General features: G+C 44.4%; 1 protein-coding gene across 1 annotated transcript in view; it reads left to right on the top strand.

Moving 5' to 3' along the window:
- LOC122066688 (wall-associated receptor kinase 2-like) overlaps nucleotides 1-12,941 on the top strand; it is a 21,759-nt gene that overhangs the window by 1,814 nt on the left and 7,004 nt on the right. The window lies entirely within an intron of this gene.

The raw sequence follows: 12,941 nt of genomic DNA, 5'->3' as shown, positions 1-12,941 counted from the left end.
ATCATGTGGTTACCTTAGGCCATTAATGTTTCTGGGAGAGCAAAAGCTGGGTTCCTCTGACCGTATTCCACTCTGTCAAATGCGTTGTTTTCTTGCCAACCTGCCTCCTGAGGGTCTAGCATGTTCTGGCGAGAGGTGGTTGCCCTATCCCCATTCTTGCGGCCTTGATGGCCTTGGTAAATGGTCTGGTAGGGATAGCCACCCACAAGCACGACATTTACCCCTTGAGCAACTGAGGTAGCAAGCGCATACCAGGAACCATTCATTGGGATGTTACTTCTTCCAGGGGTGGTCGTACCAGTCAGTGCATACCTTGAGCTTTGCTGTATACAGGGTTATTGTACGTTACCTGTGGTCATTGGCTCGTTTCGATGTTCCCTACTTGGATCACGATTCCTGCTTCTCAATTTTGTTCATTAAACCTTGGAGGGTTGCTGGAAGAAGCTATGTAGAGATTGGCCTAATTATTTTACCGGGTGTGTGGCACCAGAAGTGCCATCATTTGATCAAACTTGCAATCGAGTGTGTTAGTCACTTCTTGGGATACCCTTTGGTATATGTCTTCGGCCATTGGCCGCGATGTTGCATGGATGGCGGTCTATACCTGCCTTGTTACATTTTCGGCCACTATTAATGGCTGGCCTACAAAAGATTGTTCGACTTCTGGGTTTGGGCTAGAAGCTTTTGGGGGACTTGGTGTTTGTTGCCCCTCAAAGCTTCTGGAGTTTCTCCTGGTTTGAACCACCATATTGACGAGGATCCCACCGGGCGTGCCAAAAAGATGTTGGCACGAGATCCTTCCCTATGCTATGGTTAGCTGACCATAATAGTGAGTACGAGGGTGTACTAGAATCCTTCCTGACTGGATTCAATATTAAACCTGACTTCGATCAAGCGACTTAGGCTCTTCTCTTGCAACAATAGCTCCATGACTTTTAAGGATCAAAACCTCCGCAGGATGAGGGAATAAACTATGTTATATTCCTCAAAAGGGGTTCTGAATACAAATCACTAAAGCCTAATGGATAGACTCAATAGGTTGAAAATTCAAAAGAAGTGATCGTAGAGTTCTACTCCATCTCTAATTCTAAATGCTGGAAAGAAAAGCATAAATTGAAATAAAGAGTTGCATTGTAGCTGGGTTGTGTTTGATTTGTTGATACCTTCCTTGGCCGGTTTTCTTTCCTTATATACTTTGAGAGTTAATCGCTCCATTACCTAGATGATCAGCCCACTTCTCCCATGAAGTGACGCCTCCAATGTGTTGTTGCCACCTGTCCCATTAACATCACCTTATATGAGCATGCCTTAACTGTCTTGGTGCGCTGGTATTGTATCACATATGGGTAACGGACCGGTACGGTCAGCCCACATTTTCCCTTTATACACCCAAACTAACCGTGCCACGACACTAGGTGCATATTTTTTATTTTTGGTACCAACAATTGCCCCTCATAATCCATCTTACGATGCCATCTCTTGGCCGAAAGTCTGTATGGATTATGTACACCTTTAGCCTCTAATGGCCTCTCAACAACAAGTTTGGTGTTCGAGGCCAGCGTGTCACTAGGTTATATTCCCCGCGGCCTTTTCAAATGCTCCATGTTTTTAGGCCTTCTCCCCAAATTAGCTACCTTGTATTAAGCTCTTGGCGGTTTAATCCTTTCTTCAAAAAATTTTGAACCATGGGTGATAATTACTTTTGTATGTACGGACATTAATCAACCTTCTCTCTTGCCTATGCTACGTTGGCACGTGTCCCTCAACCAGTGTGCTTTCATCAAGATTTTTTTCTTCACCATCCCTTTTTAAGAAATGAATAGTACCTACAGACACTATTCACTTTCTTCTTCGATTTTTCATCTCTCCCTTCTCTCTGTGCTCTTTCCTTTTCGCACATCAAAAGGTGAAATGAGTTCTTCTGCTCCTCCCCATGACAAACTACCCTTGGAGGACCAGTTGGCGCAGACTAGGGATTCCCTCTGCGCTTAATTGGTTCAGCCTGATGTACTCATCTTTTATGATTCCTCTCTGTCTCTTGGCCCTATCTACCTTCTCCTCCCTTCAAGGTTAGAAACTTCCCTTGTCACAGGAAGAAGGAAATCCTCTTTCGTCGACCTGAACCTATTAGGGATGAAGTGAAACCCAAAGCTTGGCACCGTTTCCGGCCTTGCAGTCAAGAGGGCTGGACCAAATGGGTAAAGCGGATGACTGCGGCTAAATCCTCTGAATGGCATACATTAGGGATTTACCATGCTATTCAGTTAACCAAACGTTTTATTCCTCCTGACCGTCCCCTTCTCCAAGCAACCATGTGCTTCTGGTCACGTTCCACTAATACTTTCCACTTCTCTTGTGGGATGCTCAGTCCTACTCTTATGGACATAGGGTGCCTATTTGGTTTCAAATCTTTAGGTGAAGAGTTCAATGGGGCCACTAGTGGCTTTCTTGATGACCATGGTCTAGAGTTTGCCAAGCATTGTACCTATCCCAATTACATAACAAGTATGTGGTGTTCCTGCTCACATGGCTGTGTCGTTCTATGACTTGCTCGAAAGCGGAGAGAATTTCCAAGGCCTTCCTAAAATTGGCCAATGCTATAGCTGATCGTCACCCTGTCGACCTAGCCTCTGTAGTCCTTTCTCATTTATACCGTGGATGCAATGTAGTTCTTGAGGGGAACTTTACCAATGGAGGTGGACCATTCTACATTCTTCAGATGTGGCTCAGAGCCTACATTCCAGAGATCTACCCTCTCCAGATCCAGAACACCTCACTTGTCATGGGTTACTCTTTTGAGCATGCGTTATCTCCTCTTTCTCGTGTAGTATATTATGATTTCTTCTCTACTCTTCCATTTGATCGTCCTCATGAGCACTTCATTCTTTTTTGTACTCTTGACAACGTGTTTGGATGGCTAGCCTCTACTATTCGTGAACCTATGATTGCGCTTGATCTATGGGCTGGTTACCTGACTTGTCGTGACTTGCACTTTGGAATTAGTCTAGAGCATTCCAAGAACAATATATGTGGGGGCAGAGTGCTATAACTCTCATTTTGTGGCGCGTCAGTTTGGTCTTATCCAGTATGTTCCTTATCCTTGTTACTACTCTTTATCTTACCAGAAACTTGACCATCCTATTCTGTTAGTGGAGAAGATATTCAAAGGATCACAGATATCAAGGCCTATGTTCTTTTTGAATTTAATCCTATTCCATTTCGGTTGGCTCCCTCCGTGATCGACGACTTCCAGTCTTGGTGGCAATCCTACTACGCTGGAGATTTAGATGCAACCCCTTCTGATCATGCGTCTACCACTTCAGCTCACAACAATAGTTCTAACGTGTTGAAATTGTATATTGGCATTCACTTTAATGAGTGTACAATGGTGCTCTTATATAGAGATTACAGTTATTGAGTTATAGACAAATTCTATGATCACATGTGGGAGACTCAAACTCTATGATCACATGTGGGAGACTCAAACTCTAACATTAATGGGGTAGGACTCTGTTAACATATGTGAGTAATGGATAAAAAGTCTATTATCACATGTGAGAGTCCTATTCCAACTCTACTATCTCATGAGGTAGTCTTGGACTGCAAGTAGTCTCTGGAGTTTGTGCTCATTGAAAATGCCTACAATGTAGGAGAGGTTGTTGAGTGTGAGTATGACTCTAGAGGTTGAGTTCGAGTGGGACGCTAACTGTCTTGATACACCCCCTCAAGGTGGAGATTTGAATGATCGAATCCGCAGCTTGTCCCGTAGAAAGGAGAACCGTGTAGAGTTGAGAGCTTTGGTAAGGATATCGGCTATCTGATCATGTGTTGAAATGAACTGCACTTGAAGTTCCTTGGAGGCGACTTTATCACGAACAAAGTGAAAGTCAATTTCAACATGCTTGGTATGAGCATGAAAGACCGGATTGACTGAAAGGTAAGTGACCCCAATGTTGTCACACCAAAGAATGGGTGCAATGTGGATAGGGATCCCTAATTCCTCAAAGAGAAAGCGAAGCCAAGTGAGTTCGGCGTAGGCATCAGCCACTGCTTTGTACTCAGACTCAGTGGAGGAGCGTGCAACTGTCTTCTGCTTCTTAGAGGCCCAGGAGATCAGATTAGGACCCATATAGATGGTATAGCCTCCTGTGGATTTTCCATCTGCACTGTCACCAGCCCAGTCAGCATCGGAGAATGCTTGTAATTGGAGGGAACTAGATTTGGAGATGAACGACCCATGATCCTTGGTTCCTTAGAGATAGCATAGAATCCGTTTGACTAGTGTCCAATGGTCTTCGGAGGGGGCATGCATGAACTGGCAGGCACGGTTCACTGAATAAGCCACATCAGGCTTGGTGAGGGGGATGTATTGGAGAGCACCGATAATGGAGTAATACCTGGTGGGGTCCGAAAGAAAGACACCCCCTGTGGAAGATGTTACAAAGTTGGTGGCCATGGGAGTAGTGACGGGCTTATAGTCAATCATGCCAGCCCTCTGGAGGAGATCAGTGATGTACCGGTGTTGAGAGAGGAGGACACCATCAGACCGATATAGGGCTTCAATACCAAGGAAAAAGCTGAGACGACCAAGATCCTTGATAGAGAATTCTGAAGCAAGCTGATAAAGGAGAGTCTGAACGTGAGTTGGTTGGTTCCTTGTAACCAAGATGTCATTGACGCAAACAAGGACATATGTGACAACAGAGCCCTGCATGTAGATAAATAGTGATGTGTCGGTTTGGGATGATCGAAAACTAGAGCGAGTGAGGAACTCAGTTAACCTGTGAAACCAAGCCCTAGGAGTCTGTTTGAGCCCATAGAGGGACTTATGGAGGCGACAGACATGATTAGGGTGTAGGGCATCTTCAAAACCCTGGGGTTGAGCCATGTAGACTTCCTCAGATAGAATACCATGCAAGAATGCATTCTGAACATCAAGCTGACGAACAACCCATCCGTTAGATATGGCCAAGGAGAGGACCGTTCATATGGTAGTAGGTTTGATGACAGGGCTAAAGGTCTCATGATAGTGAAGATCAGGTTATTGATGAAATCCTTTAGCAACTAAACGGGCCTTATAGCTCTCAAGGGAGCTATCTGCCTTCCGTTTGATGCGGTACACCCACTTGCAGCCAACCAGATTCATAGTTTTCCTATAAGGCACAAGAGACCAAGTACCATTACGTAATAAAGCATTAAATTCATCAGACATAGCAGAACGCCAATGAAGAACCTTGTGGGCCTGGGAGAAGCATGTAGGTTCAGCCGGGTCAGGTGAGGTGATAGTAGAGAGGGTCAGGGGGTCAGCATAAAGATCGTGTAGGGTTCTGGTGCGACGGGGTGGGGTGGTAGAGGAGTCAGGCTGGTTAAGGTTAGGTGAGGTGAGAAAGGAGGGGATATGGGAGAGGGTGGTTCGGGTAGGGGCGGGTCTGGGGTGGCAGGGAGAGGGATGGGTGGGTTTGGGAGGGTAGGTGGAGGGCTAGGGTGAGGTTGAGGGGTAGGTATGTTAGGTGCAATGCCCCATGGGGGAGGGGTAGTAGGAGGGGGTTGGGTTGAGGAGGATGGTGGTGCAGTGTGAAATGGGAAAGTAGATTCATCAAATCTGATATGGCGAGATATGTAGATACGACGGGTGATGAGATCCATACAACGATAACCATGATGGGAAGGGCTATATCCTAAGAAAACACATGAGGCAGAACGGGGTTCAACCTTATGATGATTGTAAGGATGGAGCCATGGATAACAAAGGCATCCAAAGATTTTTAGAAAAGAGTAGTCCGGAGAATTTCCTGTAACTAACTGATGGGGGGATTTATTACCTGTGATAGAGGAGGGCATGCGATTGATGAGAAAGACCGCGGTTTCAAAGGCATAATCCCAGTAAGCCTGGGGAACAGCTGCATGGGATAGTAGGGTAATCCCAATTTCAGCAATGTGTTTGTTACGACATTCAACTGTTCCCTGTTGCTCATGAGTATGAGGGCAAGATAACCTGTGTTGGATGCCCAACTTGGCAAAGTAAGATGGGAGAGTATGGAATTCTCCCCCCCAATCAGTTTGAATGGCCTTGATGGAGCGAGAGAACTGACGTTCCACCAAGGCCTGAAAAGTACGAAAGGCAGAGTAAACATCAGACTTCAACTTTAAAGCAGTAAACCAAATATATTTAGTATGGTCATCAACAAATATAACAAAATAACGATTCCCATTTGAAGAAACTGTGGGGTGGGGGCCCCATACATCACTAAAAACCAAATCCAAAGGAGAGGAACTACGAGTACTAGTTTCACGTAATGACAATCTACTAGCTTTGCCCATTTGGCAAGCAGAACATAAAGAAGGAGACTTCATGATCTGATGACCAGGTAACAGAAGACGAAGGACACGTTCATGAGGGTGCCCTAAACGATGATTCCAGCGACTGAAAGATGAGGCAGAGGCCAGATTGGCATAAGGTGATGCTGGAATGGAATAGAGACCATGCTTACTGTGTCCAGTGAAGGGGGTTTGATTGGTCTTCAGATCCTTCACAGAGAAAAAGGAAGAGTGAAACTCAAAGTAAACATTATTGTCACGGTAAAATTGCTGAACAGATAACAAAGAACAAGTGAGAGTGGGAACATGTAAAATAGTAGAAAGAGAAAAGGAACGAGAGGGAGAAGAGATGGAAGCAATGCCTATGTGAGATATAGGAAGGCCCTTACCATTACCAACCACAAGTTGGTTATTACCTGTGTATGGTTCATAGGAGGAGAATTGGGTTAAGTCAGGGGTGGAATGGTGGGTGGCTCCAGTATCAGGGATCCAAGAGGTGGTGAAGGATTGTGGAGGTGTAGGGTGATGGGGTGGAGGTGCGATGGTAGGGGGTTGAAGTGTATGGAAGGGTGTAGTATGGTAGGCGTTGGGTTGAGGTGGTGGCCGATTGTAGGGATGGGGAGGGGTAGGTAGAATGGTGGCTCTGATAGGTCCCTGTGGGCGGTAATAGCAAGTGTATGTCTGATGATTAGTGCGTCCACAGATTATGCATGGATTGTGAGCGAATGCATTAGAGCGACCAAATCCACTAGCACGATCACAACCATGGCCTTGGGAGGAGCTTGTACCACGACCACCAGTGAAAGGAGGACCACGACCTTGGTGAGTGACATGGGCTGATGCATCGATGGCAGGATCAACAATGGGAAGGCGTGAATGGAGAAGGTTCTCGTGACTCATAAGGAGACCATGTATGTCGGTGTAGGAGATGGGCTCCTTTTGTGCCATCATAATGGAGGCAAGGGTTTGATAATCAGTGTGTAGGGCTCGAAAGATGTGGATGTTAAAGTCTTCTAATGGGAGGGGCTTCCCTGCAGTTGCTAGCTCATCGGAAAGATGCTTGGCTCGATGGAGAAACTGAGTAATGGTCTCATCTGGTTTGTGAACCAGATTTTGAAGGGAGACGTTGAGAGACAGAATCCTGGTTATAGATGGAGAACTGAATGCAGCATGGAGTGCATCCCAGATCTCTTTGCTAGTGGTCTGTCCAACTGCTAATGAAAAGGCTTCTTCAGAGAGAGAGGCGATGAGAAGGCTCATAATAAAAGCATCTTGTTCACGCCATACCTTGGCTTTGATCGGGTCTTGAGGGCAATGATTGTCACCGGTGATATAGTCGAAGAGGCGTTGGCCAGTGAGATAGGGTACGACCTGTGTGCGCCAATAAACATAGTTCTTAGATGTGAGCTTTAGAGATATCATATGATGAGCACCAGATAGGGATGTGGGAGGTGGGGATGGTTTGGCCATGGTAGAAGAGGAAGGAGTGTGTTATTGGAGATAGTGGGGTGTGGGTTAAACTATAGGTGAGAGAGGGACGTTGGGCTCTTTCTTCTTCTTTTTTTTTTGCAAAGAAGTTGTAAAGAAGAGGGGGCGTAGGCTATTGGAGAGGGAAAAACGTGGGGAGGAGGAGGGTGCTCGGTGGAGCTTTAGGCGGCTTTGATACCATGTTGAAATTGTATATTGGCAATCACTTTAATGAGTATACAATGGTGCTCTTATATAAAGATTACAGTTATTGAGTTATAGACAAACTCTATGATCACATGTGGGAGACTCAAACTCTAATATTAATGGGGTAGGACTCTGTTAACATATGTGAGTAATGGACAGAAAGTCTATTATCACATGTGAGAGTCCTATTCCAACTTTGCTGTCTCATGAGGTAGTCTTGGACTGCAAGTACTCTCTAGAGTTTGTGCTCACTAAAAATGCCTACATTGTAGGAGAGGTTGTTGAGTGTGAGTATGACTCTAGAGGTTGAGTTTGAGTGGGACGCTAACTGTCCTGATATAATGCAACCCCATTTTCTAAATTACAGAGTCAGGGCAACCAAAAATGCTGTCTTCGATTGTCTAAAGGTAATTCCCCTTATAACTCTATCGTAGAGTATGAAAAGGCTTTCCACATTAAGTATAGCCCAGATCATCAAGCTATGGATGAGAGACATTGAAAAGCCATAGAAAATCTAGAACGTGTTGAGCGTCATGAGTTCATGGCGTGGACAGAGAACGCGAGTAAGTCACTCCGTGGCTATCCCATAAAGTATGACCGTATCCCATTAAGTAAATGGTTTGTCGCTACTCCGACCAGGCTAGCTTCCATGGCGTTTAAGTGGTCTCGATCAAAGGTGCTTATATCCAACTCCCCTTCCAATAAATCTGCAAAAGACACCACTCTGCCCTTACATCACCATGCTGGCACTTGTGTGGTTTCTGGTGTTCTTAAAGGTAAAAGCCAAGTTTTCAATCAACCCCCTTCTCTCGCTCTACTTGTAGTTCCATCTCCTTCGATCTTTGAGGGAGTAAGTTCCGCTGACCAGTCTTTTTTGCCTTTTGTCCCTAAACTTTCCATTTCTTTCTTTTTTTGTAGACCTCTATATCTCTCCCAGATTTTGGTGGCATGCTTTCTCGTCTGAACCTTCTCAGGTCCTCCCGAACTCGGCCTTCTAAGATGGCCCTAGGTGCATCTTCTCAGGCCGTGTCGATTATCGATTGTTCAAAAACCCTATACGAGACCTTAGTCAATATGTCTGTGAGGAAGTTTTGGAGGAGTGGTTGGACTGCTGATCTGAAGCAGGTCGCGAATGAGATTTTGGTTGATCCTACTCTCTCGGCAAAGCAACATGTTTGTGGAGATCTTCTCAAGGATTTGAGCAGGCTGATCGGGAGCTCTGTTCTTGAGGCAATTGATTTGGAGAACTCAACGATCTCTTGATATTCACAAAGCCTCTTCTGAGAAGGTGGATGCTGCTGAACTCAAATTAGAGCGTTTGATGGAGGCTGCAACAACTTCTTAGGCCAAAATTAAGCACCTGGACGAAGAGATCAACAAACTCCAAAGGGAAAGAGAGGAAGAGGGACAGTTGATAGAGTCCAATGCTCAGGAATTTAAGGAACTCTTTGAGGAAGTTGCCTTGCTGGCTGAAGGTCTACAAGCCTCTGAGCCATGTGGTGAAACCTGGGAGAGGTATCTAATTGAAGTCACCCATCAGTTATCCCAGCTAGATTACAAACTACAGGTTGGTTGGTCCCAGTTAGTTGATGCTTCAACTTTGAGGCCCGCGAGCCAGAAAAATCTAAGGGGAATGCATCTTAGCATATTTGGATGATTTTTTTTTTATGAACATTTATGGTCATTCTTTTCAAGTAATGCAGTAATCACCCTTTTGCTTTTATGTTCGTCCTTCTTTTGATAGCTAAGTATTGGAATGATAAAGTCGATTATAGGCTGGGGCCTCGTTCTCTACTGAGTCGGTTCCGCATGACCGGGGAATACCTTTTCAAGTATTTCTCATTGATCGGTTTCAATTGGATCTGCCTGTTGAGGTCCTGCAACCTATATGGGTATATCTCGAATGGTCCTTCCCACATAGGAGACCATTTACCAAATAAGCTAGTCTTAGCCCCAATTGGCAAGATAGCTTTCCACACCAGTGGACCCTCTCTGAATTCTTGAGGCTTAACTCGCTTGTCATATGCCTTGGTCACCATCATATTTTGAGCTTGCATGTAGTTCAAGGCCTTGACACATAATTCAGTCAACATAGCTTCGCTGTATTTGAATGGAGTCAAGCTATGCTGTTGAGCAACTCGTAATGATTTCATAGTAACCTCCATTGGTAAAACCGCATCATGACCGAATGTTAAAGAGAAAGGTGTAGTCCCTGTACCAGACCATTTAGTAGTTCGTTAAGCCTAGAGGACTTCAGATAGCAACTCGGTCCCTCGTAGAAGGATTGTCAGCAATGACCTTAGCTAAATTTGATTTTAGAACCTTATTACTTGCCTTGGCCTAATCATTGCCTCGGGTGTAGTATGAAGTAGAATGAATGATGGTGATTCTATGTTCCATGGCAAACTCCAGTATTAAATCTCCTATGAACATGCTCCCATTATCACAGGTTATGGTCTCGGGAATGCCAAACTTCTGAATAATCTGCTTCAAGAACTTCATCACATCCACATGACTCACTACTTTAATTGGAATGGCTTCCACCCACTTGATAAAGTAGTCCGTTGCGACCAGTATGAAGCTATGTCCTTGGCTGGAAGGAGGATAATATTTCCAATGATTTCCATAGCCCATCCTCTGAAAGGCCATAGTCTGATAATAGGGTGCAAATCAGCCTCTGGAGCTCATTGAATCGGCCCATGCCTTTGACATGCTTGACACCCTTTTGCATATTTCAGGTAATCATCCATAATAGTTGGCCAATGATAGCCATATCATCTGATCGACCATCGTATATTTGGACCAGCCTAATGTGCTCCACAAATCCTTTATGGATTTCAACTATGATTTGTAGGGATTCATTTACTTCCACACACTATAGCAACAGACCATCTTCAACCTTCCTGTATAGCTGACACCCTAAGGCTATGTATCCTAGGGCTTGGTACTTGGTCTTTTGGTCAATCCTGTTGTTAGCATTTTGCAGAAACTGAAGCAATGTTGTCCTCCAATCAGGCTTCAACTCTTCTAAGCTATTCACCTCGACCATTATGGAGAGTTATCAGTTGTTCACATTCGCCTTCTCCTAGCCTTGCGCCTGAAGCGGCCTGAGCTAGACTGTTAGCCATTGAGTTTTCTTTCCTTAGCATGTACCTAAGGGATGCATCGTGAAATCTTTTGATTAGACTCTGGGCCTTTTTCAAATATCTGATCAATGACTCACTCTCACATCGGTACTCCTAGGCTATCTGCTTGATCACCAGTTAGGAGTCTCCAATTACCTCAACTACTGGTAAATCCATTCCTAGAAGGGTCTCTAGACCGATCAACAGGGCCTCATAGTCAGCTTGGTTATTGGAACAAGTAAAATATAGCTGAAATGCCAGATGTGTCTCCACACCATGTGGGGATATGACCACCACCCCTGCTCCAGCTAACCATTCTGTCCTTGATTCGTCAAAGAACATCTTCCAAGAGGACAAGTTGATCACATTCTCTTGTGATATTTCTAACGGTGGGTGATCAACTAGAAAGTTTGCCAATGCCTGCCCCTTTACAACATTCTATGGCTCGTACTGTAAGGAAAACTAGATTAGGGCCATAGCCCACTTGTCAATTCTCCCATGCACTAAAGGTTTATTAAGCATATTCTTAATGACATCTATCTGTCATAACACATCTACAGTCATTGGGATCAAATAGTATCGTAATTTGCTGCATGCGAAATATAGTGACAAACATAGCTTTTCAATGGTCATATACCTTATTTCGGTATCATTGAGAGTCTAGCTCAAAGAATACATGGCCTGCTCGTGACCATGCTCATTGTCCTGTGCCAGCAAACCAGCTATGGATTTTGACACAACAAATATAAATAATTTTAGTAGAATCCCATCTCGTGGGGGCATTAGTACAGGGGGATTGGTCAAGTATCTCCTGACCTCCTCAAATGCGGCCGGCTGGTCTTTTTCCCATTTAAGTTTTTGGTCATTTCTAAGTTTCAACAAAGGGGAAAAAACTCTCACTCTCCCTGCTGAGTTTGAGATGAATCGTCTAAGGAAATTGACTTGACCAAGGAATTTTTTTAACTCCTTTTTGTTGCGAGGAGGTCTAGCCTCCTTTATGGCCTGTGTCTTATTCCTATCCACTTCTATCCCTTTCTTGTGCACCAGGAAGCCTAGGAAGTTACCTGCAGACACTACAAAGGCGCATTTTAGGGGATTCAATTTTAGATCATTAGTTTTCATTCGGTCAAATGTCTTGGCCAGGTGGTCGAGATGTTCGTCCTCATTTTGGAATTTAACCACCACATCATCTACGTATACTTTAAGGAAATGACCAATCATGTTATAGAATATGACGTTCATGGCCATTTGATAAGTGGCTCCTGCTTTCTTCAGACTAAATGGCATTACTACCCACTAATAGGTTCCCAATGCCCATGGGCATTGGAATTCCATTTTAAGCAAGTCGTCCTCAGCTAAAATATCTGGTTGTAACCTGCATGCCCATCCATGAATGATAGGATTCGGTGCTTGGAGGCTAAATCTACCAACATGTCTACCACGGGCATATGGTATTCATCTTTAAGTGTGGCCTTGTTTAAATCTCTAAAGTCAATGCACACCCTAAGTTTACCATTTTTCTTGATGACCGAGACTACGTTTGACAATCACTCCACATATCTGGCAGTTCTTATGAAACCGGCTTTGAGCAATCTCTCAATTTCGTGTTTTATTTTCAGGACGACTTCTGTAGCCATCCTCCTGGGGGTTGTTTAAATGGCTTATATCTATTCTTGATGGATAACCGATGTTCTACAAGCTTACAGTCTAACCCTAGCATTTCAGAATAGTCCCAAGCTAAATAACTTCCATTAGCCATGAGGAGGTTTACAAGTTTTTCTTTGAAATCTGGCTGTAATAGCCTGCTCACAAAGATAGGCTTCT

This window comes from Macadamia integrifolia, unplaced genomic scaffold (genome assembly GCF_013358625.1).
Source record: "Macadamia integrifolia cultivar HAES 741 unplaced genomic scaffold, SCU_Mint_v3 scaffold2527, whole genome shotgun sequence".
In the NCBI taxonomy this organism is placed as follows: Eukaryota; Viridiplantae; Streptophyta; class Magnoliopsida; order Proteales; family Proteaceae; genus Macadamia; species Macadamia integrifolia.
This window is presented reverse-complemented; position numbering and strand designations above follow the sequence as displayed.